We start from the raw sequence: 21,484 nt of genomic DNA, 5'->3' as shown, positions 1-21,484 counted from the left end.
GTGTGTATAAAATTATATGTGATATAACCTAAAAATGAATATTGTAAACCCTACAGTGACCACTAACAATAGTAATACAAAAGCTATGGCTAATAAGCCGATAGAAGAAAAAAAAATGCATTTTAAAAACAATCAGTTAATTCAAAAGGAGGCAGGGAAGGAAGCAAAAAGAACAAAGAGCTAAGACAAATAGAAAACAAATAGCAAGATGGTAGGCATAACCCAAAGCATATTAAGAGTTAAATTAAATATAAGTGATAAAACATTCCCATTAAAAGTCAGAAAATGTCAGACAATAAAAAACATGAACTAATATTTACAAGGGGCACACATTAAATATTAAAATTACAGACAGGTTAAAGTAAAAGGACAGAAAAAAATATACCATGCAAACATTAAGCGTAAGAAAGCAAATTGGCTATATTCAGATCAGACAAAATAAACTTTAGAACAAGGAGTATTATCAGAGATAAAGACATTTCATAATGATAAAAGGTCAATTCATCAAGATGATATAACAATAGTAAACATGCATCTACCTCATAACAGAGCTTCAAAGTACATTTCCAAATACTGACAGAAATAAAGGGGGATACAGACAAATCCACAATCATAAATAGAGATTTTTAATACCTCTTTTTTAGTAGTTGATAGGAAAATTAGACAAAAATTAAGGGAATAGAAAATTTGAACAACCAACTTGACCTAATCGACAGTTACAGAAGAGTAAACCAATAAACTACAGAATACACATCCTTTTCAAGTGCAGAAGGAATATTAACCAATTCATTTGGTGTGTCTCAATTAATTTTTACAAATCACAATAAATTTTAAAAGATACAAAATTTGTGTTGTGACCAAAATAGAATAAAACTGGAAATCAATTACAAGAAGATATCCAGAAAAGCCCCATGCATTTGTAATAAAAACAACACATATCTAAAAATACAGAGGTCAGGTAAGAAATTACAGGAAAATTATAAAATGTTTTTAAATAAATAATAAAACACAACATATCAAAAAATTAGGATGCAGCTAAAACAGTGTTTGAAGGGAAATCTATAGCTTTAAATGCTTTTACTAGAAAAAAAGGTTTAAGATCAAATATCTAAGCTTCTATCTTTAAAAGTCGGGAGAAAGCACACATTTAAATCAAACAAAGCAGAGAGAAAGAAATAATAAATATATGAGTGGAAATCACTGAAATAGAAAAACACAGTAATAATAGAGAAAACTAGTAAAATGCACATATATTTTAACCTAGCAGTTCTAAGATGCACACATATAAAATTTTTATCACACAGTAACATCCGTCACAACAGAATTCATAATAAAACTGAAAACAAATGTCAGAAATGAAGGTACTGGTTAAAGACAACTATAGAGCTGAATGCTATGATTCATTTTTTAAAAAATGTGGCAGCTTTATAGTTACTAATGTAGTATGATCTGAGATGTTTTGTTAAAAAAGCAAAGTGCAGAACAATATATAAAGAATACTATCACATGTGTAGGTGTGTGCTTTTTAAAGAATGTATGTGTGTGTGGGTGTATTTTTATATATTCACATAAGCATAAAACATCTCTGGAAATACACAGCAGAAACTGGTGACAGTGGTTTCTTTTGGAGAAGAGGCCTGCATGGTTTGGATATGAGGGTAGTTAGTATGTATTACATTTCAGTGAGTACTGTTTTGCCCTTTAGAATTTAATATTGTGTAAACATTTCTTATTCAAAAAATAGTTTAAGTAAAAAAAATAAAGGTAATAAATATCATAAAGTAAGAAATAGGGAGAATAAAAGCAATAAGGACTGGGCTCAAAAGTCCTTGATAGGTTATATAGACAGTCTGGCTTTCCATATGTGCAGTCTCCTTTGAGGCACCAGGCCCTTGTTTACCCGGATAGAATAGCCAAGAAACAAAGAGCTTCTGTGGTCTTTTTCTCTTTGTCCTTACAGTTGTGTCTAAAGCAAACATGGCAGGAGTCCTTTGCTATATACCTAAAGGGATTAAAAAGGTACAGATTGACAAGTTCATAGGATTCCCCATTTACTGCTAAAGTAGCCCAAATTCAGGCATCTTTCTTTGAGCCTGCAGATTCTGTCCAAGCTACCATGTATCCTTTGCTCTCTATGATGAAGGAAAAAAAGGAATGGTGCAGTAATTGGTTTATGACCACATACACAGGGTAGACACAAAAGCTAGCAGTCAGAAGTTACTATTGTGGTATTTTCACTTTGTCAAGAATTCAAGTAAAAGCAATTTTCAGGAAGTAAAATAAAAAATATTTACCTTTCCTTGGATAAAATGTTCGAATTCTCTAGATTTTAAAATTAAAGTTACCTTCTGAGTTCAGAAACAGGGAATACTGTGACTCTATAGCTCTCCAAACAGCCAGGTTTTATTTGATCTTCTAGAATAATTTCACCTCTCTGATTCATTACCTTTCTTCTAAAGCAACAATAATTGGGTGGGGGGGGGTGGTTTAAATATCTTTTCTATTTTAATAAATAGAAATTTTAATTATATCATTTTTGGAGCAGTATATTTTATAAAAGGCTATACAAACTGTAACTATTTAGATAAATCTTTGTATAAAGTATCTAAAATATGTCTTAGTCAAATCTTTCACAAAATAAATAATCCTTATTTGATTCACTTTTTCTAACACTACCATTAATATAGAAAAAGTGATGTGATAGAAATCTTAGTGTTTGGAATTTATCTTATAAGTTCTTAAGTTTTCCATGAAATACTCCATTAATTTAATTTAAATTAATTTAAATCTCCATTAATTTCTTTTACCTATGGGTAAATTATTATACTCTTTTCAGGCAAGGCAGTAATTAGTTTCTTGTTTTTTGTTTTTTAGCCACGAAATAAAGCATTACAGTAGTAGGTTGTGAAAGCAGATATATATCCATGTGTCATTTCTTGAAACATGGATATGGGTTTGTATTCAGGTCAAAGTAGGCAAAACATCACTTGAATGTGTTTAAACTTTGGAAAGGATAAATCTACAACAAGGGAAAGCCAACCCAGGCTTCCAAATCAATCAAGAAACTTCTTTAGTTTACTTCCAGTTATCAGCAACTATTTAATAAAAAAAGTGACTACTTTTGCCTTTCTTCTGTATCTTCGGCATCAAAGCTAAAGAGAAAATTTATAGATAAACCATATTGATCTTGGTTTGGAGAATTAGGAATATACTACACATAACTTAGGTTATATTCTATTTGTTTATCATTTATTTATTTTGCCCAAGTGTATAGGAAATGGGGCTATGGGTGAATGAGACATGAGCTAAAAATGCCTAAAAATCAGTGGTAGCAAAATTCCATCTCATTTAGTCATAGTTAATATAATTAACTCAAATATTTCTCATATGAAATAAAAATGCTAGTGGGAAACATACACGATTAGGCTCAAATATATTCCTTCATTTGAAAATTTTATACCTTCTCTCTCTAGAGCTTTCTCAAAGAGAAAAATGGTATAAATTCCAAAAGTAGAATGCTTTAGTGAGAACACAAGAGAAAAACAGGAGTTACTACTACTGCATGTAGAAAGACTTTCTTTAGAGACAACTTTCTAATACAAAAAACTTCTTAAATAAAGGACATTGATCCATTCACATTATAAAATACATGCAACAGGACTTTATATTGTTTACAGATACAGTAACATGTAGTGAAATATAAAAACGTGCATAAAAATAAAAACACTGGATTTGTGAAATGCTAGAGAAGGAAGGAGGGAAGAGAATGATAAAGGAGAGGAATCCAGTGGGAACAGTGGTTGTATTAATAATGCTTAATTGAAAGAGAAATAGCAGCAGCAGGAAATCAGGCATAGTGTTATATTTTATAAATCTGAGAATAGGTCCATAGGTGTTCATTATATTATACTCTATTCTTATCTATATATTTAAAATATTTCTCATTAAATAAAATACCATTTACAATAGCTAGAAAAAAGGTACGTGCAATAAATACAGTAAAAATATACAAAAGATTAATGAAAACAATTTTAAGGCTTTAATAAAAAACAGTGAGAAAGATATAAATAAATGGAAAGGTAATAATGCATGCTTATGTATAGAAAGGTCCTATATTTTAAGGAGAGCTATTCTCCTCCCCGCCAATTAATCTATAAATTAAAAAAATTTCAATAGCCATTCCCTTGAATTTAACAAGTGATGATGAAAGATATATGGAAAAGCAAAGAGGAAAGAATGGCCAAATACTCATAAAGAAGAACAAGTTGGAGAGACTGTCCTACCAAAAATCCTCTTCTAAATACAGACACTTACTAAAGCCAAGATAAAGACACAGTGGGAGTAGCACAGGGATCAAGGAGCAAAAGAGAGAACTCAGAAATAGACTAAACTGTTATGAAAACTTCATTTATAACACAGTGCCGTTGATGATCAATGAGGAAAAGTTAGACTAATCATTCCCATGGTGGGACAGTTTCAGTATGGAAAAAAGGTAAAATCAGTTCCCTATTTCTCTCCACATACTAAAATCACTTCCAGGTAGATAGTCTCTAAATTTGAGACAAACTATAGTTTTATTTTTTATATTTTTTATTTTACTTTTTATTATTTTTTTACTTTTTTAGGCGAGGCAACCCGTGGTTGACCTCACAGATTGCAAGGACCTTGTTAACTTAGGATCCCTTATTTTTTTCACTTTTTACGCCTACAGCACCTGGTCTTCCTAGGTGGTCTCTCATCCAAGTACTAACCAGGCTCGACCCTGCTTAGCTTCCGAGATCAGATGGGATTGGGCTTGTTTAGGGTGGCATGGCCGTGGACAACTATAAAATTTTAGAAAACAATTTGTAACAGGATTTTTATAATATCACAGAATAGAAGGATTTCGTAAACAAAGGATTAAAAACACTAACTATTAAAAATACGAAGACTGACGACTGGACATTAAAATTAAGAACTTTTGTAAAACAAGAAAAATAAACTTTTAAAGATACACCACAACCTAAGAAAAGATATATGCAATATGTACATCCAATAAAGGATTCATATTCAGAATATTTAAATAACTCCCACAAATAGATAAGAAATGACAAATGAACAGAAAAATCGACAAAAGAAAAGGGCTCTTCAGAGAAAAGAAAACACAGACGGTTCATGAATATATGACAATCTTCTTATTAGTGAGGTAACTGCAAATTAAAACCAAAAGATACCATTTCAGACCCATAAGAGCCATAAAATACTGACGATATTTAAAAACCCTAACAAATCTAAGTATTGTCAGAATGTCAAGCAAGAAGAAATCACACATATTGTTAGTGGAAACAAAAACCAATACAGGCACTTTGGAAAATAAATTTGGCATTTCTAGTAAAGCTGAACGTGCACATATTCTCTGACCCAGTAATCGCACACCCAGGTGAACACGGCCTAGAGAATACAGCCTAGATGTGTACATATATCAGATATAAATATAAAATTTTTCTTAGCAGCATTGTTTGTAGCAACACAAACCATAAGAGTCTAATTTTCCATCCATAGTGGAATGGATGAACACTATGCAGCAGTGGACATGAAAAATGAAACTGTAGTTAAACTCATCAATATGACTCAAATTTAAAAACAGAACTGTATACTAAAGAAGCAAGCATAGAAAAGTACATATGAGACGGTTCCATGCATTTCAAGTTCAAAATCAAGCAAAACTAAAGATTATACCATTTAGGAATCCATACATAGTTGGAAAAGCAATAAAGAAAAGGAAGGGAATCATTAAAGCAAAATTCAGGATGGTGGTTAACCGAGGAAAGCAAGGGTGATGTAACATGGGTGTGATACATAGGTGCTTTTAAGATATTGGTGTGTCCTATTTCTTAATCTGGGTACTATGTACATGGATGTTTATTTTATTGCTCTTATAGCCATATATCTATATATAGCTTAAGTAGTTTAAAAATGACTTTAAAAAAGTCTGCTGTCAATAAAGACAACCGACAGACATTTCAACTTAGGAGTTAATGGTAGCAGAACATTTAAAAGGAGCTCTAAGTAGCTTATAAATGCCCAAAGAGCTAATGAGAAAAAAAGGACACTGATAAAATAAGAATTGGAGATCATAAATTAGGCAAATACTAAAATGAATGTCTGAGCAAGAAAAATTGATGTAACTTTAAAACTCATTTAAATGGGTAAATAGTTCAGTAGACAAAGCTAAAGATGGAATTAGTGAATTGCAAAATAAATTGCAAGAGAAAGAAATCTCCCAAAGTCCAGTAAGAGAAATAAAAAGGTGGAAGATATGAAAGAGAAGTCAATAGATATGGAAGACAAAATACAGAGCTCTACCATAATAGTGTTAGGCAGATAGTTAGACATGAGTGATAAGGAATGAAGGCCCAGTCTGGAGACCTCCCTTAGGACCTCCCTGAAACACCCACTTAACAGTTAAAAATTACCTTTACATCTTGAATTATGAGGAAGAAAAAACTGCAAAAACAACTATTAGTTTAGTCCAGTTACAAGCACATGTGCAGTTAGTACTTGTACCAAACTTTCTTTGACCATAGCTTCATTATATCAATATTATAATATCATACATAGGCCCGGAAATTCATGAATCAAATTATAACAGACTGAATTATGGGTAACTGCATGCGGAGTAAACAAAAGGTTATATAACAGCAGGATGTCAATCAACATGACCTCACAGGCCAATTATCTGACACTGTCCCTGTAACCACCCATCACAGCCATAATGTAAGGTATACTTCCCAAAATTGGCAGGGCAGCAGCCAACTCTAGCATAGTGCTTTTTTCTCTTGAAATGTACTTTAATAAATCTTAACTTTTCCTGAACTTCGCTGATCTGTAATTCTTTACTGTGTCAGCGGAAAGAACTGAGCTCTCTCAGTGCCCCCTAGCGGCAATAGGAAGCACCAGGAGAAGAAAATGGAGAGAACTAAAGAAGCAATATTTAAAAAGATAATGGCTGACAATTTTCTAACCATGCAGAAAAATACAAAGAGTCAGAGTTAAAAGAAAAAAAAATTACACTCTGACCCATATTATAATGAAACCACAAAGCATTAAGGGGGAAAGAGTAAAACGTAAAAGCTACTTTGCAGGAAATACATTATGTACAAAGGAAAGACAATCAGACTGACAGCAGACTTCTCATCAGTAGTAATAGAAAATATTACCAAAATTTGGAGCAAATAATAACTGTGAACTTAGAATTCTATAACATAAGAGAAAGAGTCAAAGAGATATTTTCTGACATAAAAACAAATGAATTTTACTATCCATGGCCTTTGCTTAAAGCAACACTAAAGACGTACTTTAACATGAAGAAAATCAAACCCAAGAAGAAATGAATAAAGCAAAAATGAGCAAGGATATTAACATGGCAGAGTAGTAAATATAAGTAGTTACTGATTTTAAAATTAGTAAGTATAATAACAATAAGAATTTGTGTGTTTAAAAACTTGTATGGCAAGACAGTACAGTCTATAGTGTACAGAGTATAGACTGAAACCAGACTGTCTAGTTTGAATATAAACCAAGCAAGTTCCCCTCTAAAACTAAAAATAAAGTAATAACTTGACTAAAGAACACTTATGACATCAAAGAAATGTGATTGTGGCCAACTGTCACAGTTAATAAATGAACCACAGAAGAGCAGTACAGGAGCTGAAAGAAAAAGACAACTGATTTTCAGACCAATTGAACTTTTGTTAGAAGTCTTAAGCAAAAGATATTCAGAAAGATAATCTTCATATTGATCAAGACAGGAATAAAATTTTTTTATAGACGCTAGCTCTCTAGGCCAGGGTTGGTACAGTTGACAAATTTCTTTCAGTCTCTTATAACAGCAGCCATAGAGCAGGATTAAGTCTTGCCTGATTTCTTTGGGCCAGAACTGAAAACTACTTAATTCAATTGATTAGCAGACATTTGCTCCTATCCAAAATGTCCATGGAGACATTTGGTCCACACCAAAAGGTCCTTGATATTTGGTTCTTGACATGTGCCATTACCAGCTAGGATACTGAGGCAACAAAGGTTATTATTGGCAGTACAGCCACAACATAATTATTAGACCAATAAAACATGATAGTATTTTTTATATATTAATCCTATAAACCAAAAGTATAAATAAACGTTTGGGCTATTTCTAAGTGCATATGTTTTTGACAGGATCAAATATCAAAGACCATTTGGCACGAGCCATATATGCTCATCGATGTTTTGGACAGGATCAAATTTCAGGGACCTTTTTGTGTGGATCAAATGTCTCAGTAGAAGTTCTGCATTCTTAGTTCTTAAGTATTTAAGGGCTGACTATATGCATAGGCCTTTAGCAATTTGCAATAAATTGCTTCTATCTAAAATCACCTCCTTCCCATCATTTCATAAGCCCACTGACCCCTTCAGATCCCTAAACGGTGTCCACTAAGCTCAATCATGTACTTTCTAAATTACTAGCTCAATTTCAGACACAATGAGCCTTTCTTTGGGCTGAAAAGATTCCACCAAATGTCTTTCACTTAGAAAGCAATACCTAACTCCTTTCTCACCAGGATCTCTCCTTTTTGTGAGTCATTTCTACTTCATTGTTAATAACTATCATTTCTAAGACTTAGGCTATTTTAACTCCATTCACACTCCATTTCATCATTTTGGAAGGTTTACTGAAGTCAGAATAGGTATTATTATGCATTCATTCAACAAATATATATTGGGCAATTACCATGTGCCAGGCTCTGTTCTGGTCAGATCATGTCATATTTCTGCTCAAAACTCTCTTAAGGCTTCCCATCTCATTCTGAGAAAAGTCCAAGTCTTTACCATGATTTATAAGTCCATCTTCCCTTCATTTTCCACAGTCTCTGACCTTCTCTCCATTACTTTCGTTCTCATTCTGTTCTGCTTATACTAGCCTCCTTCTTGCTGTTCTCTCATAGGCCGGGCATATTCCCACCTTAGAATCTTTGTGTCTGCTGTTCTCTCTGCCTGAATCACTCTTTCCCCAGGTACACACGACTCCCTCTTTCGCCTCTCACTTTACTCAACAGCGAAAAATTCCCTGACGTTAGGTTAGTTTACATTATCAGTCTCAGTTTTTCACTCCTCTGAATATCCACATTCTAGCCCCATGGTGGCCAGAATGTACATCCCTGCCCCTAGACTTTAGGCTTGACCACGTAATATGTTTTGACCACTGGAAAGTTAGTGGACATGATTCAAGCAGAGTCTTGAAATGGCCTGCAGTGCTAGACCTGGTCTCTTGTACTCTTGCTTTTTGCTATGGAAAATAACATGATTTGGCATTCTGCTGATGCCAGAAAAATGGAAGACACATGGAACATACCTGAAACTGAGCCACAAACTGAAGCCAAGTCTAGCATGGATTATTTGAACCCTAGGAAACCCACAGACATGTCTGATGTTGTAAGCTACTGATTCTTAGGTGGTTTGTTACACACATTATGTGAAAATACCAAATACAAATTGAAAACTGCTAACATCCAGATGATCCTCACCCTTTAATTTTTTCTTCATAGCACTTACATTTAAAGTACTATATATTTTTATTTTACTTCTTTGTTTTTTTGTGTATCCCCCTACATACACACATGTACACACACACACACACACACACACACACACACACACACACACACGCGCGCGCGCACACACACAAGCTCTGTGAAGGAAGTAATTTTTGTCCATTTTGTTTATTGTTATCAACACAGAATGGCAAAGACGATCTGGCAGAGAGCAGGTGCTCAACAAAAGTTTATTGAATGAATAAACAAGACAAAGTTTCTGCACTCATGACACTCACATTTTAGTGGGAAGAGCCAGAGAATTAATAAGGATATAAATAATATAAATAATATTTAGATAGGAAGGGTTGTACAGGTGACAAAAGAGTTGCCATGATGGTGTGTCATATAGCTGAGTCCTGAAGAGAGCCCACATGCATCTAGGAGAAGACTGTAGAGTGGTAGTAGAGGAAGAAAAGGCAGACAAACACCTGGTCACCTAGAGCTTCCTGGACTTCAGTATAATCTTTAAATTTCACTCAATTACAGTTTGAAGCCTAGATTGTTATATGGATAGTGAGGGCAAGTATGGTGATGAGGCCCAGAACAGAGGTAGTGGTGGTGTGGGGGGTGAGGTATTTGAGATATCTTTTGAAAATAGATCCAGCGAGACTTACTGATGGAATGAATTGGTGTACAAGACAAAGAGAGACATCTGGAGGCTAGAGAGAGAAGAATCAAAAACGACCACTTAGATTCTGGTTTGAACAATTTACCAAATATTAGTTTCATTAATTGAATTGAAGATGAGCAGTTATGGGTAGAAAGACATCACGAGCTCCATTTTGTACATTTATCTATCAACTTATCTATAAAAAGGTACTGTGCTACATAGACGACAGGTATCGGTTCTAAAGAACACTTCTGCCTTTGTCAGTTACTAAATAGAATCATTAGTTTCACTGCTTCTGGATACTACTGGACTCAATTCAGATAAAAATAAAAAAATAAAACAGTCCATTGCAGATATTATTAGTCTCCCTTCCTCCTTATTAAATATATCCTGGTTTGTTTGGTTTAGTTTGGTTGGGGCAGCTATGTGACCAGGTGAAAATACTTATCTCATGTACCATTTATGTTAAAAAAAAAAAAGAGAAAAATACATATTTGAATCAGCTTGTGTATACATTTTTTTTTTTTTAATTTTTAGAAGAATGAAAAAGAGACTAATACCAGTGGTTACTTATTTTGTGATGGAGGGGGTGCATAAAAATGGAAGAATGAAGGAGGTGTTGAGAAGAAAGGGAGATTGTAATTATATATCTTTTTACACTTTGATGTTTTAAGATCGAGAATGTATCGGCTCTTAAAAAAAATGAAACAAATAATTTTTAAACAATACTCATCTTCCCAGTACCCTCACAGCTAAGAGTGGTGATCAGGTGACAGTACTAGCCAATGAGATATAAATGAAAGTCCACAAGAAAGGCTGCTCTTTCCTGATAAACATAAACCTAACAAGATGAGTTTTGCCTTTTGCTATTTCTTCCTCCTTCTTACTTGCGATCTAGATATAAAGCCTGGAGTTGCAGCAACCATTTTGACTGGAGAAACAAAAGCTTCACACTGAAGAGAGAAGAACAGGAAGCTGCCAGAAAGAACCCAGGTCCTTGCTGAGTTCCTCAAGTAGCTGAACCAACAGTGAACTGCCTACTTCTGGGCCACTTATTTTATGAGAAAATATTGGATTAATCTACTGTAGTTAAAGTTGTAACTGATATAGTTTTAGAACTCACATTAAAACCTGTAATAATGCAAAAGAGGCCAATTGGTGGTTACAATGACAGTAAAAGGTGTCATAAGAAACATAATGTCCCCAAAGCACTTCTAAGTTAACGTCTAAGAACAGAATAGTATTAACAGGTAATAATAATTTCCAAGTCCCATAATTTATCCATTCTGATATGTGTTTGGATTATTTTATGTTTGTGTTTGATTTATTGCTGGGTTCCTCAATTAAGCAATGTGAAATTGTCCCCATTGATTTCTTGTCTTATATTTCATAGGAAGATACTGTGAAAAAGCACAAGGCTGAAGATCTAAAGATAATTCTAGTTCTTGGTCATGTTTATCCATAACCTATAGGTATCACTCAGGATTGGTATAAAGTCACTCTGCAATTTTAAAATAAGTTACAGAATAGTTTTTTTAAATTATGAAGCCGCAAGTCGTACTATTCTAATTGAATGGAATATTTTTGATGATGATAATCATATATTTTAAGATGAAGATGACAATATTTTAAATAAAGTTTACAATAAGAGTTATTCTATGTTCAATTTATTACTTTTAATTTCTTTTATAGGATACTATCTTTCTAAAGCATTTATAAAAAGAGACATCCTTTCAACCCTGCTCTGCTCTGGAATGAGGTATGTCATTTAGAGTAACACACATTTTGGTCCTTCTATTTATAACACTACAGATATAAAAAGAAACATTTTAGAGAAATAGAGCTAGTGTGAAATCAAATATTGTGGTGATAATGGCAGTACATTTACTTTTTACTAAAAATATAAATAAATTTTATTTTAAAGATTTTGAGTCATTTTTCTAAAGTAAATTATCACATGGCCAGGATATTGTAAAACTTTTAAAAAAAACTGAACTGATATGGAAGATTTTTTCAAATATTTGGATAAGAAATAAAAGTAGAAAGATTCCTTCTTTGCATTAAGTATATTACTTAAAATAGGTTGGTCTGAACTGTTAAGACTTGTCTGTAGAATTAATTTCCATTGCATTGACCAGATAATGGCAAAAAGATTTGAATAAACAAAAACTCTTGCTTATTCAGGAGCACAGATTATTTCTGTGTTGCAGGTGGCCATGTCAAGTGGTTGCCAATTGACTTAGGCATTACAAGAGAATTTGATAACAGAACTTTGATTGGTATATATAGTTTTAAAATTACACATTCAGAGGAGAGAAAGAGCAATTAGGGGGATCGTTTTATAAACTATATAAATGTCTAACCAATGTACTGTATACTTGCAACTAATAAAATGAAATTTAAAAAATTACACATACTTGGAAGTTGATAGAAATAGGTAGTCAAATTCAGGTAGGACTATAATCCAGGGAATCATTTAATCAAGATTTACTGATATGAAAAGCATAGCCAATCCAAAATTTATCCCTAACAGGTAAAGAAAGACTAGGTTCAATTTAAAAAGCACTTTAAGTTTTTGATAAAAATACCAGAAAGTAGTAAAAGTTTATTAACTAAGAAATGAATATTCTCTTTGGGGAAGATTTTTTTATTTTGCTGTTTGTTGTTTCCCTGGCTTTGTGGTTAGGAAGCTTTTCCCTGGACTGATTCAGTCACAGATATATAGAGTGATCATCAGTATTTGGGAAAAGCAGTACAAAGTGCTTTAAGACTATTTGATTGACATTGTGTTAAAGCCATTCATAAGAGAAGGAGGGATAAGCTTTAGTTAAATAGAGTGGATAGCTATCAGGAAAAAAAAGTGCATGCCTATATAATTATCACATCTATGCTGGATGACAAATCCTGAAAACAATTTCATCAATGGCAATGCAATATGTACTATATTCCTGAAAAATTCTGTATGATATACATTGGTCATACATTTAACTTCTCTAAATGTATTATAGATTCTCAGACCTGGTAGTCAACAGGAATAGGCAATGATGCTTTAAGAAGAAAAAAAAACAATACCAAAAAAATCCTAACAATCCTTCCTCTCTCTCTACCTTTCCACAGAAGTTCCAACTTATAACATCTAAGAGCAAAAATCTATATTTACTATCAGATTCAACTTCTATACTTCAGCTTCTTAATTTTCCATAGTTCAAGCCCAAATGATTGTCAATATCCTTAAGACTTGTAGGGAAAGAAGCAATCAGAAAAGGTACTTTGAGTTCCAATTTCAGTCACTTCCATGTCACATATTTCTAGACAGTATGATTCCACTCTTCTTAGTGCTTAAGTCATTCCTGGGTAGTGAGTGGTGAAAGGCGCTAAGTATGTCCCTAGGTGCATGACTATCTCAAGTCACTCAATCACTAGGAAGAAAACACTCCATTGTTGTTAACATTATCTACTAGATTTTGCTGCTTTTTAAAATGGGTCTAGAAAAAGTTTTAGGAGATGATACTCAAATGGCAATATATATCAGGTTACTAAGTCTCAGAAAATAATAAAGCTATTATTAGGCAAAGATGAAGCTCAAAATTGTATTACCTTGATAATGTAATCTTCTTAAATGTTTGCATGTGAAATGAGACCATTTGTTTAAACTGATTGTGACGCTATTTTAAAAACTGAAGAGGATATGTATATATGTGTGTGTGTGTATATATACACATATATACATATATATGACATACAGTACAATGCAGGAAAAATAGAAGAATATTTCATAAAGCATTGAATGTATGTACAAATGTGATTAGAAGACACAGATTGTGAGATCAAATATCCATCTTAAAATTTCAGTGCCTTGGTGGTTAAAACAGTCAGAGAAAAACAACATTATTTTGCACTTAGAAACCTGTTTCTAATCAACTGAGCTACTCCTATGGGGTCAAATAAAAATGATTAGCTTATTAAAAGCATAGCTTTGCTATTTAATAAGCAAAAATGATTGAAAATTCTGCTCCAGATCCTGATAATTTTAGTGTTTCTAGTTAAGCCTGCAAAATTGCATTCATTATTAGTGTCTAGATTCATTAACAATTCAATTTATAGATATTAATGCTTATAATGCATGCTTCGCTTGCCAAAACTTGAAGAGAAATTGTTTCAATTAGCTTTCATGGATCATGAATCCTACCGGCTGAGTATTTTTAGACAAAAGATACAAACACATCCCCAAGCAATGCTAATGCACAGCTGGGACTTGTGTGTAAGGTCACTTGAGCTAACAGTTTAAAAGGAAAAACAGTAAATGAGTTTTACCCAGATGAGCAAGACAAGAACAGCCTTCTCCTTCCAACCAAATATTTGAAAGGCATATATGCACCTTAAGAAAAATGGCAACAGAATTATTTGCTTTTGCGATTTCTAGAAGATAAAACCACTAGACAGAAATTGGCAATCTAAACACAGCAAGCAGTATTCAGCATACAAGACAGTATGGGAAGTCTCAGTGAGAGATATTAAATTATCCCTTAGTAGAAAAGAAAAGGGATTTCTTAGAAGTCTCAAGCTTAACAGAAATGCGAATTCTGTCTCTTGCACGAGGGCCATAGTCTAGTGGTACAAGAAAAAATATACATATATATTGATGTCCCATTGATCCAGATGACAATTCAGATTTACAGATAACTAATAATTCTTCACTTCATTTTGGGCTGCATACAACTCAAGGTTGCTATTTACTGTCAGTGGCTACTCTTATGTAGAAGAGATATTCTTTGGAAGATATCCCCCTCCTCCAGGTCTATTTCTCTCACACAAATATTCATGTAAATTTAGAACAGTAGCCCATCCTTGCACTCTACTTAGTACAGTGTGGTACAGTATAGTGTGGGGTGGTGTAGTATAAAGTACAGTAAGGCGTAACATAGCATTGCATCTCCATCCCTGCAGGGTCTCTTGTTCGTAGCTTGTTAATTTTGTGGAGCATCAAGAGAATGAGGTGATTTTAACCTTAAAATTAAGAGATATTTCATTTGTCTTCAATGAAATGCTGACCCATGTCACATACTTAACAGACTGAATAATGATTTTTGATTGACTCAAGAACTACAGTTCCAGCTCCCTCAAGGATCTCATGAGAGAATCTTAGAGAACTTTAAAGCTAGCAATATTAAATCAAAGTAAGGTTTGAGAAGACCATGAGATTCTGGAAAACTAGTAAATCTCTTAACTCTAAGGACATTAATGTCATAAAAGTACAGTTGGGAGAGAAAACATGAAAAGCATATAAACTCTCCAGGAACATTTTAGATGAGGAAGTATGAGAAGATGAAAATATTACTTCTAAAACTAAACTTTGGATTAAATCTTAGACATTGGTCTGAAGAACAACAAATACATGCTTTGAACAAATATTCATTTCATTATTATTTTTTTAGCTTTTATAATGGTATAATATCTCCCATTGACACTGGGAGTTTATTATAAATCATAACTGACATAAAATGCACTTAATAAAACCCCAAAATATTAAGATTAAAATTTAGATTTCTGAAAAAAAAATGTAGATATGAACAAAAGGAAATCTGAATGCCTCTAGGTTATAAAAACTAATGTATGAGAATGAATTAAAGAATGATGAAAGAAAAATAGGAAAAAAGTTTAGAGAGGAAAGTAAAAAATTCAGTTTTTGATATAATAATTTGGAGAAAGGTCTAAAACACTGACAGAAAAAGGACTCGGCTAAAAGCAATATGTACATGGGACTAAACACAAAAATTAATAAGGTAATCACTTTGTTTATTCAGTCAGTATGATTGCAGATATATATATGGATAGATAGATAGATAGATAGATAGATAGATATAGATATAGATAAAGTACATTTCTCACACTGTCAAATTCATGAGCAAATTATTCTTGAAAAACTACAATCTATTTTTTTAGCCAAATAAGATATTTAATAAATTAATTGCCATCTCTCTCTCTCTCTCTCTCTCTCTCTCTCTCTCTCTCTCTCTCTCTCACACACACACACACACACACACACAGAGGAATGACAAGGGCCATGGTCACTGATGAAATCATTAGCACCACCAAATCACTATTCAGGTCCATAATTCACTCTTTAGTATTAGAGTCCATAGGGGCCTGTTTTGCTTTGCCACACTGAAAATAGAGAACAGCAGGGATTCCTGTTACAAGAAGCTCACTTCCCCATTCTTTCATAAGCTTCCTCTAGCTTCTAAGTGCTCTGATTATTCTTTTGTCTCTCTGTGGCTAACCTATTACTTAAGGTACTTCTCCCCGCCTTCTCCTCCCAAACCTCTGTAATGGATGTAAAGGTTAGCGACCCCCTCAGGAATAGTAGCGTTTTCAGCAAGGGGTGTGGTGAGGTAGTCATGGGATTCCCATTACTGTTAACAGGAGTTAGAGGCTATATTCCTTCACTTAAAATCTAACCCAGGGTTCTTCTGATGCTGAGAACTATATTTTCACATGACCTATCCTACCTACAGAGCCGATATAGTTTAGGTTATAGCAAAGGATGTTTAGAGGATGACAATATACGGCAATAAATATAACAGGGTATACAGATGATCAGAAATCCAAAATGGCATACATTAACATTACAGAGTAGTTTGTGAAGGTGGCTAAGTGTAGAGATCTGGAGCTAACCAAATGTGATAATTTTGAGGAAACATGTTGGGTCGGGGGAGATAGTCCATATTACTTCACCCATAAGATAAACATTTCAGCGCTTTTTCTATAATGACTTCTGAGAGGAAAAGGAAATTATTTAAAAATAGTATTGCACAGAACAAATGATATAAATATTACAACTCCGTGAAAACAGGCATCGCATCTTACTTGCCCATGTATCCCCATGGCCACCCTAAAATAATGCCTACCACAGAGTAAGTACTCAAATATTTATTGAACTAATAGATAAATTATTCCTCATAATGTAGCCTAAGTTTCTTTTTATGGAAAACAAAATAACAGTAGTTTCTTTCAAGGGTTGTTTGTGAGGATTAAAAGAAACCAAACAGTAATGTAAGATAATAACATGGGGGAAAGTGAAATCTGGTAAGAGGTCTACAGGGACTCTCTGTACTATCTTTGCAACTTTTATATACATCTAAACCAATTCCAAAATAAAAGTTTACTTTTATAAAAAGTTATCAAGCAAAACACTTAAACCATACATCTGATATGTAGTTGGTGTGATCAAGTATTTCCTGACCCCCCCTCAACATCGCCCATGCACTCAGAAGAATCAATAGCATGCCAGTGATGTTGACCTAGGGGACTAACTAGCTAATCAACAAGTCACGGTAAAAATTTGCTGGCCTTATCTATTTGTTGGTTGGTTCCTGAAACCTATAATGGCCCTTAATTGTTCTGAATAGTCTCACTAGGTACTACTAAAAAACTCTACCACTAACATCCCTCACTTTTTTTCTTATATATTTTTACACTCTTATTGTTTTTTTTTCTTTGTTGTCTTCCCAAGTGGTACCCATTGACACATACTAGAACTTCTTGACTCCCATTTTAACATATGGTAGTTAAAACAGAAAAATATTCATCTCCTTGAAATGGAAAGAAATGTTTCCACAGATAATTTTCCAATTAATGGTGGAATAATTGCCAAATGTCTACATCTACCCAGGAGAGCTTTGATGATATATTTATTCTTGCAACTGACAATTACATTTTTTAAATTCTTGCAGAAAAAAAGAATTGGGAGTCCTTTTTAAAAGCAACTTTTTTTAATATCAAAAAATCTGAAAACGATTTAACATTATCAGTTTAACTATATTACTTTTGAAGGATATGCAAAACCATTCCTGAAGGCTTAGAAGCAAAACAAATATAAATGAAAGCATTTTCCCCATGACTTCTAATAAAAATGTGAAATGTTATTTTTTAAAAAAATCAACATTAATTACAAAAAACATTGTTTCATTAAAAATGAAGTAAATGGTTTTTTTTTAAATAAAACACTGATATATTTAAAATATAGTTTACCTAGGCTTAAAATATATCAGAAATTACTCCTTAAAGTCGGAATCATAGAAACAATAGATATGCTTTGACATTTCCTTATACTTTCAATTATCTCCTTATAACAGAAGTGCTTATTCCCTACCTTACTCATTTTCTATTTCCTATTCAGTTCTTTGCTTTATTTAAACTTTTTGAAAAGTGAAAGAAAATATGGAATAAAAATCAAACTGAAACAACAAGCTGTAAGTATCTTCCATGGAAAAGGTTGTAACGATATATTTAAATGTCAGCTATGTTGCGGGGAACTAGTCTTTTACCTAGTCCAGTGGTTCTCAAAGGAGGTCTCAGGACCTCCTTTATGCTCTTAAAATCATTGAGGACTCCATAGAGTTTGTTTATGTGGTAATAACAATTTATATTTGTAATAATGGAAATTAAAACTGAGAAAATTTAAAAATGTTTACTAAATCATTTAGAACAATAATAAATCATTACATATTATCAAAGCACTTTTGTGAAAATATTTTCCTCACTCCAGAAAATACCTGTATTTGTTTCCATTTGAAAATAAGGTCTTAAATAATGAGTATCTAGGGAAAGTGATGCTTCATGAAGTGCCATGTTTACTGCCAGCTCAGGAGTGAAGCGTGAGATGATGTACTAGACACTAGTTTGACACACACAGGATTTGAAAACAATTCTCTCACATTTGAATACGACTTCGTATAGGTCTTTTTTGGGGGCTAAATTTTTATACTCAGGGAGACCAAATTGTCTAAAGTATCTGATAGTGATCAGAATAAGCATAGCATGGCTCCTATTTGTATGTATTGGTCCTCACCTAGAAGAACTCCAAGTCATCAATGGTGTCATAATTAAAACACAGCTTGCCTTCTCCTCAGAGTTCTTTAACTAGGTTTACCCTTTGGTAGGATATATTTGGTATTATATCTAATTAAAAGCTAGACTGGGCTTCCCCTCAAATTAGTGAAAGCTAATCCACAGTATCCTTGGAGACTCTGTAGAAAAAGTATGTCCTATAGATAATAAAAAAGTCTTTAATTTGCTATTTCTAATAACCTCAGACTAGGATTCAGTCTATTAGCACCTGGGATTTTATTCAATACCAGATTTACTAAGAATGACTAGGATTTTTACCTTGTAGGATACACATACCAACTAGACTTCCAAATTAAAAACTTTTGCCTACCAAATAAAAACCATTTTACCCAATCAACTAGCATAGACCTCTACATTAAAAGACAACATTTAATGAAAGACTGATTTCTCCTTGTTTTATTTCTAGTCAGGTAAAAGATTTATGAACCAATCTTACATGAGTTATAGACCAATCTTACATGCATGGCCTATGCACATTGTTTGTAATAATCAGAGCTGTTACTTCTATGTGTTTTGTCTGAAACTAAAGTAAGCTACTGCTTTGAAGATAGTGTTGCCTCATATAACATTACAAACTTGGCTGGTTAGATTCTCTATGGTGGGGCTCAGAAATCTGTATTTATAGAAAACTTTCCTGGTAACTCTAATGCAGTCAAACAGACAAGTTTTGGGTCTAAACACATTGCCCGAGAGTTATCGGAGAGACATTAATTATAACATAGGTTTCCATATCAAAATATATTTTTCTTTAAAAAGAGAAACTCTATTAAATAGCTAAACAAATATAACTGATACAACCACTATGATCCTTTGGGTTCCTTAAATAGTTAAGCCAAGTTAATTCTCAGCCACTTTGTAAATGCTATTGTCTCTGACTGCAAAATGCTTTCTGATTATACTCCTTCCCCTTTTACTCAACTCACTCAGTCCTCCAGCCAATTGATTTCAGGGTAATCATTTTACTTTCTTAGCCTTCTTTAAGGTCTCCTTGCCCCCCATCTCCAACCTCCCCTGTTTATTTCCTTCACACAACTTACCACCACCTAGATTTGCATTGTCTGTTTGTCCTTTTACTCACCATCAGTCTCTCCCCACTAGACTTTATCTTTCTTTTCACCATGATAATCCTATTGTCTAGAACATTTGGTAGAGGGTAGGCTATATTAGTCAGGGACTTGGGGGGACAAGCAACAGACACCAATCCCAGTTAATTGAAAACACCCAGTCAGAAAAAAAGCCCAAAGCAGCATGCCATAGAACCAGTTTGGTGAGAAAAGTACTGTCTTTGGTTCTGGGTGTTTATATTACTGATATCAGCGAAGTGGAGTCCAACGATAGAAATACTGCTGTCTCTGGAAAGTGGATGTTACCTTACTCACTACTTGTCCTGTCAAAACCCATCATTTAGAAAAAATTCTAGTCATTTACATCACCAGGTCTGATTCAAAAGGTCTGTTTGACAGAGCTTAGGATATGGGCCTGCATCACTTTCAAGAAGCAGGGAAAATAAGCACCTTGCATTTTTAGCTTCTATAGTGGTACACTAGCTTGGCCTCATACAGAGTAGTTCCTAAATATAAGGGGGTTTAACTGGTAGTTGGCCAAAATGAAGGAAAAATGTCTCCATTTACATAGGCTCTCGAATATTTCTTGATTGAATAAATCCTAAAATATATTGAAAAAAATATTATTAGGGTGAGTTATAAATAAGTACATGTAATCATAAATTTTCTAGGATTCAAATGCTATAGATTTCTCTTTATTGTAATTCTGGTTTCCTCTTTCTAGACTTGAATTTAAAAAATCTGTGCTTTCAAGCAGCTTGAATTTCTTTAACCATGATGTGAGAGACAATGTGAGGTACTTTCCAGATTCCCCTTACATGAAGGACTTATTGCCCAACTGCTGGGAAGGCAGTCAGCCATCATCTTACAGGCCTTTCTGCTATAGCCTCAGCCACAGAGTAACATTCCCCAAGACTGGGCCTCTTCTCAGGGCAGCCTGCAACCAATGACCAATCAAAATGAGACTAGAAAGGCTTAACTCCCTTGCCCCAACTCCAGATAACTCTATAAAGTCAATCAAGGCCAATGGGGTCATTCTAGGCTGGCGCTTGGCCCTCCTGCAGCTTGACTTCTCCCACTACCCAGCTCTGTTTTCTTCCCTTGCTTTCCACAAATGTTGACCCCCAAGGGCACTCCTTAATAGACATTCTACAAATTAAGATCCCTTTTAGAGTCTAAATCCTGGGGGATCCAGCCTGGGACAGTTGGTACCAGCAGTGATCCAAGAAAGTAGGCATTCAGATAGGGTTTGAAACTGAAATGCACCTCATCGCTGACAGAATAATGGC

At 33.7% G+C, this 21,484-nt stretch overlaps 1 long non-coding RNA gene and 1 pseudogene across 1 annotated transcript in view; both read right to left on the bottom strand.

Moving 5' to 3' along the window:
- LOC120593887 (uncharacterized) overlaps positions 1–21,484 on the bottom strand; it is a 153,824-nt gene that overhangs the window by 94,296 nt on the left and 38,044 nt on the right. The gene's annotated exons all lie outside the window — the stretch shown is intronic.
- LOC120594016 (uncharacterized) lies at positions 4,703–4,821 on the bottom strand (annotated as a pseudogene).

The sequence above is a fragment of the Pteropus medius genome, unplaced genomic scaffold, assembly GCF_902729225.1.
Source record: "Pteropus medius unplaced genomic scaffold, Ma_sr-lr_union100, whole genome shotgun sequence".
Lineage (NCBI taxonomy): Eukaryota > Metazoa > Chordata > Mammalia > Chiroptera > Pteropodidae > Pteropus > Pteropus medius.
Note: the sequence above shows the minus strand (reverse complement) of the source record. Positions and strands in the feature narration are given on the sequence as shown.